The sequence below is a fragment of the Microcebus murinus genome, chromosome 9, assembly GCF_040939455.1.
Source record: "Microcebus murinus isolate Inina chromosome 9, M.murinus_Inina_mat1.0, whole genome shotgun sequence".
Classification (NCBI taxonomy): Eukaryota; Metazoa; Chordata; class Mammalia; order Primates; family Cheirogaleidae; genus Microcebus; species Microcebus murinus.
Genome location: NC_134112.1, coordinates 1092071 through 1102084, shown reverse-complemented (window position 1 = coordinate 1102084; position 10014 = coordinate 1092071).

Here is a 10014-nt window from a genome sequence, read left to right as displayed (position 1 = left end):
AAGTTAACAATGGCAAACAAATATTAATAAGACAGTTGAAATGTTTAGGAGTAAAGTGTACTGATATTTGCAAGTTACTTTGAATTGCATTGGAAATAAAATTAATAGGTAATAAGATTGATGGGCAGACTTATACATACATACACACGAGACAAAACAAACATAACAAAATGTTACCAATTATGGAAACAGGTGGTTCATTATTCAGTTCTTTCAGGTTTTCTGTATATTTAAATAAATTAAAAAATAAAATATTGGAAAACTATCTTTGGGCACACTTTTGGTTATCTCCTATAAGATTTAATGCTCAATGGGTTTTTCTTTTCTAAAGGGTTATTTTTGTCTTTTCACTTTTCTTTTAGTGTCACCAAATGTCCCCAATTTGCCAGGCATTGTGCTAGACACCGTGCATAGTATCCTCATAGAATTTACAGTCAAGTGGTAAATTGTGTTACTACTTCAATTTACAGAGAGCAAATGAAGCTCAGACATGTGTGCACGCACGTGTGTGTGTTTTCTTTCCGCAGCATCTAAATAAACAGTAACGATAGCTGTATGTTGAATGTCGGTGCCAGCGTGGACTGGAGCCGACGGCCCCAGATGAACACACACAGCGACCTTAGCCGACAGCCGTGATGTGACTTTTCTAATTTTTCAGTTATCAAAATAAAATCGTGAACATTTAAAAATAACGTCATGAAAACATACATGTACATGTTACCTATTCTGATTGACATTACAAGTAAAGCTGCCTGGAAAGCAAAACAAGCTGTCAGTGCTTTCGAGCTTCCCTGGTCACGCGAGAGCAGACGCCCGGCTCAATGCGCAGCGCCCCGCCGACTGCGAGTGCAGCTGTGGGCGAGGCTTCGCGGCCTGTGAGCGCCGCACCGAAGTGGTTAAAATCTGAACATATTCACAGCTCCCTTGAGTGACACCTCCTAACACCTCCTTTCACACTTGGAGTAAAATCCAAAGTGCTTATCTCGACTTTGCTCACCCGACCTATGGTGGTTTCTCTGGCCTCACCTGCACGTTCTGCTGGGCTCCCTGTGCCTCAGCCACAGGGTCTTCTTGCTCATCTTGAACCACTAAAGAGAGCCTCTCTCTGAGCCCTGGCAGTCTGTCTCACAGACATCTGTACGGCTGAGTCCCTCATGGCCTCTGTCTTTCTACTTCCCTGACAACCCTATCTAAGTAGCACCCTAGCACTCCCCCCAGTCCCTGCCTGTTGTTTTAAGAACTATACATAATACTATAAATGTTTCTATTTTACGGTATTGCTCACGCTAGAACCTTAACTATTCTGTCACCACCGTACCCCCAGCACCTAGAATCATGGCCGGCATGGAGTGGGAACCCAATAACATATTGAATTAATGAATGGTCTACCGCACTGCGCAGAGAGGCAGCTCAGTAATCCCATCTGATTGCTCCACACGAGGTGCCTGGCGGAGAGCCGGCAGCCCTGGAGGCAGTCTCCCACTGCGCAGAAGTGGATGCGCTCACCCTTGCTGGGGCAAACCACTATGGAACAACTGAAAAGCAGGTTGTTACATGTGTTATATGATTGATAGTGGAGGATTTGGAAGGATGCTCACATAACACCAGGACTATGCATAAGCAATCACACTACAGCAGTAATGTGCAATTTGTGTGTCCCGGGGCAAATTCACAAAACTGTATTGTTTTATGATGTGGCTATGAGGAAAATAAATAACTGTGATATAGCTGCTATAGTTTGGATGTTTGTCCCCCTATACCTGTTGAAATGAGATCCCTTATGCTGGAAGTGGGGCTTGGAGGGATGTTTGGGTCATGGGGCTGATCCCTCATGAATGGCTTGGAGCTGTTCTTGCAGTAATGAGTGAGTTCTCACTCTGTTAGTCCAGTGGGAGCTTGTTGTGTAGAAGACTCTACACTCCGCCTCTCTCTCTTGCTTGTGCCATGGCCGTGTGATCGCTGCACAGGCCGCCCCTTCCTGCCGTGAGTGGGCACAGTCCGAGCCCCTCACAGGAAGCAGACGCTGGTGCCATGCTTCTTGAACAGCCTGCAGAATCGTGAGCCAAATAAACCTCTTTACTTTATAAATACCCAGCCTTGAGTATTCCCTTAAAGAAACAATGATGGATCAAGACAATAGCCTTTAAAATTTTTTTTTATTGTCAGAACAGATATGCCTCACAAAACGGGAAAAAACGATGAGCATGGTTAAGACCTCCTGTTTTCAGGCTGGCGTATCAGAACTTGGAAGTTGTCACTCTGCCCTAACAAACAAAAAGCTGAACAAACTGAAAAATCAACAGCCCTTAATAGATCTGTCAGAGAGGAGGTCACAGGGCAAATCATTGCCCTCAAAATGGAGAGATGAACCAGTGAGTGCAGAGAATCACTGCCTTCCAGAGCAGAAACCCCGGAGCACAAACCTCCCCAGAACCAGTGCCGAGCTGGGAAGACCTGCACTGTCATGAAAAGCTGCTGAAGGCTCAGCGTGGACAAGCCCGGGAGAGAAACTCCAAGGTGACCCAGCGATGGGGCCCCCCACACTCCTGTGAGTTTCACCTCCAGCAGTTCCATCAGATTCTTGTAGTGAGTATCGGACAGCACCCCTCGTGCTCCTGGCAGGGCCGAGGAGAAAGAAAACACTCACCATATGCCGGAGCCATCATTTTCTTAGCAAGGGCTGCCTCAGGAGGTGTCTGACCCCGGTCTAACCTTCTGGTTCTATCAGGACCTAACTGACCCTGGGCAGGGAAGTCCCCAGGTCCAGCCCCTTAGCTATCCTGTCTTACCTGAGGGAAGAACTAAGAAGCGCTGTGAAGCTCGCAGCCAGGAGGCGCAGGCTCCGCGGGGGCTGAGGCCTGCTCACAGGACCAGAGGACGCCTCTGCCCCCGCTCCTCACAAGCACCACCAACCGGCCATTCGCAGTAGCTTCTGTTACCCGGTACATCATGCCCAGCTATCAAGAAAAAAATCGCAAGGCGTACCACCAAATAAAGACACAGTTTCTGCCAGGCGCAGCGGCTCATCCCTGTGTCGACGGAAAAAAGCCAAACTCTGCAAAATAATTTTAAAGAGATTTATTCTGAGCCAAATTTGAGGCCATGACCTGGAACCACTGCCAAGAGGCCTTGGGCAAGTGGACTCGCTGTGGCTGGGTTACAGTTTGGTTTTTATATATTTTGGAGACAGGGATTCTGGGTAAAGCCATCAATCAATAAGTAGGAGGCATGTGTTGGTTTGGCCTAAAAAGGAGGGCCATCTCGAAGGGGGGGCTTGCAGGTCATAGGTGGGTTGAAAGATTCTTCAGATTGTAATTGGCTAAAGACATGAAGCTTTGTCTAAAGATTTGGAATGTTTTCACATAAACTGTTTACCAGAGATAAGCCACCATTTGTTGCATAAATTGAGAACCTGCAGGTGTGTCTTACACACCCTTAGGCCTGTTAATGGGTTACAAAGGAAGTCTCCAAGAAGGGAGGGGGGCATGATAAGGCATGTCTGACCTCCCTCCTCCTGACAGGCAACTTTGCCCTAGGATATTCCTTTGGCCACGAGGGAGTCCATTCAGTCAGTGGGTGGGGGGCTGAGCATTTTAGTTCACACCTGCAATCCTAGCATTCTGGGAGGCTGAGGCGGGAGGATCGCTCAAAGTCAGGAGTTCGAAACCAGCTGAGCAAGAGCGAGACCCCATCTCTACTAAAAATAGAAACAAATTAATTGGCCAACTAAAAATGTATAGAAAAAATTAGCCGAGCATGGTGGTGCATGCCTGTAGTCCCAGCTACTTGGGAGGCTGAAGCAGAAGGATGGCTTGAGCCCAGGAGTTTGAGGTTGCTGTGAGGTAGGGTGACGCCACAGCACTCTAGCCCAGGCAAGACATTGAGACTCTGTCTCATAAAATAAAAATAATAAAAAAACCCAACAGTTTTAAGATACTGAACAAGCATCAGAACCACAGTTAAATATAGCAGGGACGTTGGAATGATCAGACCAGGAATTTAAAGCAACTACTATGCTAACGGCTCTAAGAGATAAAGTATGCAACGTGCCAAAACAGATGCGCATTGTAAGCAGAGAGATGGAAATTCCAAGAAAGAACTAAAAAGAAATGCTAAAGACCAAAGGCACTATAGCAGGAACAAGAATGCCTTTGCTGGGCATATTGGTAAACTGGATATGGCTGAGGAAAGAATCTTTTAGCTTGGGGATATCTCAATAGAAACTTCCAAAACTGAAAATCTAAGAGAAAATACACTAAAATAAATATCACAACAAAATATCCAAGATCTGTGGAATAGCTCCAAAAGGTATAAGATGCATGTAATGCATGTACCAGAAAGGTATAAGATGCATGTAATGCATGTACCAGAAAGGTATAAGATGCATGTAATGCATGTACCAGAAAGGTATAAGATGCATGTAATGCATGTACCAGAAGAAGAAAAAAGAGAGAAAGAACAGAAGCAGTATTGTAACAATTATGACTAAGAATTTCCCCGAGTTAATGATAGATACCAAACCATAAACAGGAAATTGAAAGAACACCATGCATTTTGGATAAATGACAACAAAAACCCTACACCTATGAACATCATTTTTAAATTACAGAAAATAAAAAATAAAGAAAAAAGCCTGAAAGAAGACAGAGAGGAAAAAGGACTTACCTACAGAGGAGCAAAGATAAGAATTACATTCAACTTCTCAGGAACCACACAAGTGAGAAGAGAATGGAGTGAAATATTTAAAGTGTTGAGATTTTAAAAGTCCCACCAACCTAGAATTCTGTACCTTTTGAAATTATTCTTCAAAAGTGTAGAAGAAAATAAACAGTTTCTCAGACAAAAATTGAGGGAATTTGTTGCTGTTAGATCTTCTTGGCAAGAAATGTTAAGAGAAATCCTTTAGAGAGAAAAATGATAAAGGTCAGAAACTCAAATCTACATAAAGAAAGGAAGAGGATCAGAGAAGGAATAAGTGAAGGTAAAATAAAAAGTTTTGTTTTTCTTAGTCTTAATTGATCTAGAAGGTAACAAACAGTTTGTTAAAATAATAACAGGAATGTATTTGTTAGTGTATGTTTCTGTATATATATATGGATGTGTATATACATATATATGCTTATGTATAGCAAAATAACTGACAGCAATAATGCAAAGGCCAGGAGGAGGAATTGGGATTATTTTGTTATCGGGTAAGTACTGCACTACTGGTAAAGCAGTATAATGTTATTTGAAAGTAGACTGGGATTTGTTGTAAATGTATATTGTAAACTCTAGGTAACACTAAAAAGAGTAGAACAAGCAGTATTGTTAGGGACCGGCTTCCTGCACCCCGCCAGGCAGACGAACAAAGACACCAAGGATGCAATCACTCAAGAGGAGCTTTATTTTCTGGCTAGCCAGGGTCCAGGCCCTAGAGTGCCAGCGCAGTGGCCGCTCTTACAGGCAAGGACCCTGACCAAAGCTGGGGCTCCCCTTTTATCCCCCCTCCCTCTTGAACACCCACGCTGTACAAGCTGATTGTGCGTGTTAGTCTTTAAAATGATTGGTGGACTGGTAGCCCGCCGGCGGCAAAGGGGGCTTTCTCCCTTATCTGGCACCATACCTATGCGTCCAGCTGCAAGCAAGCGATTCTCAGAAGCAGAAATATGCGTTTAGCCGATAGCTCTACCTTTGGGCCCCAAGCTAGCAGTTTCCAGGAGCCGATTACTCCTCTCCTGGGCCCATTTTCTGTTATCCGGGCTCGCACAAGTGAGCCAGCAGCTTTGGGGTGCAATCAGGCCCTTACAGTATAACTAATATGCTAATAAAGAAGAGACAATGGAATCATATAATGAGTATGGTTTTGTTGGTTATTTTGCATAATGTGCAAAGGTTCTAAACACTCATAATATTCCAAAACACTCAAAAGATATGATTTGATCAATCATACTGTTATATTCGAGATTCTCAAGGCCACAGGACAGAGAGACAGAGTCACCAAGGCTGTAATTATCTAAAGGAGTTTTATTGTCTAGCTCGAGCTAGGGTCCGAGCCCCTAGAGTGCCAGCGCAGTGGCCTCTTCTCCGGGCAGGGACCCTCCTTTGTTTCATAGTCCCCTTTTTATAACTTAGTTGTTACACACTGGTCATGCATCCGCCCCCACAGTGATTTTTACTTCATCCTGCCCCTGATAGGCCCTAACCTGTTCCAGGTCCTAGCTGAGAGACTCAGGTTTCCGCGCTCTTTGTCTTTTTCCTCTGCATCCCATAATATACTCATAATGCCTTGCAGTTAGCAAACAAGCAGTAAACAGAAGCTGAAAGGTGTCTATTGTCCTTATAGCCCAGTATCTTACAATACGTACTGCAAATTTTGTAAATACTTTAGAAAGATTCAAATTTGTTTTAAAGGTGATTCAATGCAGTGTTTTTTGAAAATTCTAGGAAGTTTCAGAACTATGCTAATCAGAATAAAAGCACATTAAAATGCAAAAACATTCTTGAATAGCTAAACCAAGTTTATAATGTGGTAGCAATTAAAGTATGCTTACTAATTCTTTTTATCTAAAGTATAGGTGGCAATACCCTTAGAAAACTGGCTGAAATATCTTTGAAATGTTCAGAGGTTCAAAAAATACAAATAGGCACATTTAAAAAACCTTTCAAAGGGGCTAAAACAATTCTGTTACATAAAAATAAGAATAGGTGTTAAATACCGACATGGAATAAATATAAATTTTAGATAAATATACCATTAGCTTAAGAGCAAGTTACCTTTAAACGAATAGATTTTAAGCAAATTGGTTTGCTTCTAATTTGGACACAATATGAATTCAATAAAGGTTTACAGAATTCTAGTAAATTTCAGAGAGGGATTTAGGCTGAATTTTTTTGTTATTCTTATTTTTGAGAAAATTTAACATGATTCAATTCCTTTATATCATAATTTGAAAGTTGTATGTAGTACCTGAAATTGTGGGTTTTTTTCGGGAATCTTCATTAAATGAGATTTTTTTTTTTTTTTTTTTTGAGACAGAGTCTCGCTTTGTTGCCTAGGCTAGAGTGAGTGCCATGGCGTCAGCCTAGCTCACAGCAACCTCAAACTCCTGGGCTCAAGCAATCCTCCTGCCTCAGCCTCCCAAGTAGCTGGGACTACAGGCATGAGCCACCATGCCCGGCTAATTTTTTCTATATATATTAGTTGGCCAATTAGTTTCTTTCTATTTATGGTAGAGACAGGGTCTCGCTCTTGCTCAGGCTGGTTTCGAACTCCCGACCTCGAGCAATCCGCCCGCCTCGGCCTCCCAGAGAGCTAGGATTACAGGCGTGAGCCACCGCGCCCGGCCTAAATGAGATTTTGCTGAAATGCAAATTGGAACGGTGAAAATTACTATTGCTGCAGAGTAGAATTTGGCAATTAGTCTAAACAATAGCTTCACAGCAAATAGATTGCTAGAGGACTAAGTTCAATATAAGAAACATATTTCAGCAACTTGCTAAGCACTATAGGAAATAAAGATTTTTAAGAAGTGATTTTTTAGAGGTTAGTAAGGTTACAATTAGATAGGGAAATGGAATGCAATGAAGTAGATGGGCAAAGACTTACAAATGCAGCTCTAATAAAACTAACTCTGGTATGTACAATAATATACATAACAAAATCAGTCAGAGCCCAAGGGAAGGATAAAAAATATACTGATACTAACTATGGCCAAATAGTGGAAATATCTTGAATTGCATGCTGAAGAATCTGGACATTTTAATGAAGTAGGAAAACTTGAAATAGGAAATATTTGAGCAGTCAAAGCATGAGATTTAATCCACATTCTGGTTTCTACATTAAAAAGAAAGGGAGCAGAGAAATTAGAGGTTAGTAGATTAAAAATTTATAAAATAATTCAGGTGAAAGACAATAAAAACCTAAACTTACGGAGGAAGAGGAAGAAAATTTGGGGTTTTTATTAATACATTCCAAGTATGATGAAGTACACTTTAAATGTTATCATAGAGTAAAAAATATTCATGAGATAAGAAAGAAAAATAACAAAATTTGATAACCTTCCACTATAAAACGATGCTGAGTAAAAATATAATAACCCACATCTCAAAAGCATCACTAAGTCCTCAAGAAAAAAATGAAAATCCTTAGCATCCAAAATATAAAAGAAGCTGGAAAAGTAGCAAAGAATGGTGCTGAAGCTGCAGCTGTCCTGGGCTTCTGTTGATTGTCAAACCACAGGGGGTGGCTTAATAGCTTGCAGAGGTCAGGAGATAGAGTTTTAACTACGCAAATGAAATGTTAACTTTGAGAATCCCCTGTAAGTTTGGACCTTTTCACTCAATGAAACAGGGAACCTAAAAATACCTTCCAAGAGGCACACAGATGTTGGGGAATGTGTCTGCCCTGTGTGAAAAATAAAAATTCTCCTCTAAAACTTTCTCACCACAGACTTGCCCCATGTGGATTTGAAATTCAAATTACATTACCTGTGTGATCCAGGAATCCCAAACTACAAATTAGCCCGTAGTGATGCTGGATTCTAATTGCCCTCGAGCACTTGGCGAAAACAAAATCAAATCCTTTCTGTAGGATAGGGTTTCCCATTGCCAGGGCAGGGTACTCAGATTGTGGCAGATAAAATCCTGCTCAATATAAGTTCACAACCTAAAATGACCAACTATAGGAGGAAAAAAGCACAATGACATATTCAGCATGCTGAGAATAAATAACTGACACCTGGAAATTTATGTTATGAGTCAAGGAGGAGGGCAAAGTAGATACATTTGAGGCCCAAGCAAGCACCACCATGGCTGGTTCATGCGGCTGCAGGGAAGGAAGGAGTCAGGACCAGGCGGCAGCTAAGGCCATCCTGAGCTCTTAGGTGCATAGCGTTGTCAGCATGGGACTCAGGTTTGCGGCTAATCGCCCCCAGTGGGCTGGGGTGGGAGCGGACCAGCTGGAGGCTCCTCTGAGCTGTACCCAGTGCCTGGACGCCAAGTGCCCCTCCCCAACAGCACAGCAGGACCTGAGCACAGGGGCTCTGAGCCCAGAGGCTTTGAGCCACTGCTTCAGTGGGTCCAGGGGTGTGGGGAGAACTCTGAGGTTCCTGGGCGGTTGGAACTGACCTCTGCCCACACAACTTGGCATCTGGTCTGAGCCTGCAGGACAGCCCCGCCACCTGCTTAGCCCCAAATCCACCCTCCAGGGCCCAGCTTCCCAAGGCCTGCTCAGCTCTGACCCTGCCCTCCAGGTTAGATCAGCCCCTCGGCTCCCATGGCCCTGTTCCTGGCTCTGAGCCCCTGCTCAGAAGCCCTGCTTCTGGCTCCTCCCAAGTCTCAGCTCTGAGGGTGACGCTCCAGAGCTTGAGGCCCCATCCCTGTGTCTCCAGAGCTTCTGCTAGGCCTGGGACACTGCCCAGAGATTCCAGTACTGCAGCTAGGCCCCAAAACCCCAGCCCAGAGCTGCTTCTGCTGCTGCAGGACTTCTTCAAAGTCCAACTCCTTGCCAGGGACCTCCTAGCCTTGAGCCATCAGTACACCATGACCAGGTTTGAGCAAATGCCCACAGTCCGGGAACTCACGATCATTGCCTGAATAGCCTCACCCAGCTGCCACTGTCACCTCTGTAGGGAGACCCAGGGCAGAATAATCCCCACAGCGCCGGCCTCAATGAAGAGGATCTGGCTCAGCTCCCAACTCAAACATCCTGCAACTCTCTGGTGAGCAGCCTAACACCCAGCATAAACAGCATCCAGCACAGGCTTGAACAGAGTCAATCGCAGGTGACAGATCAAATCAGAACAGCTGCATTACAGACTTCTAGTGCACACGCCCCTCCACTGCCACATCAACATTCCAGAATAGGGAAAAAAGCACCATTCAGGGAACTCCCCTTCTAATTATGTAGGAGAGGTCCCCTCAAAAGAACAGGTGCCCTGCAAACCTACTAACCCTAAGTCAAGAAAAGAGGTTTCAGATGAGAAGAAACCAGCAAAAGACATGAAATGTCTCCTCTGAAATACCAGAGGAGAT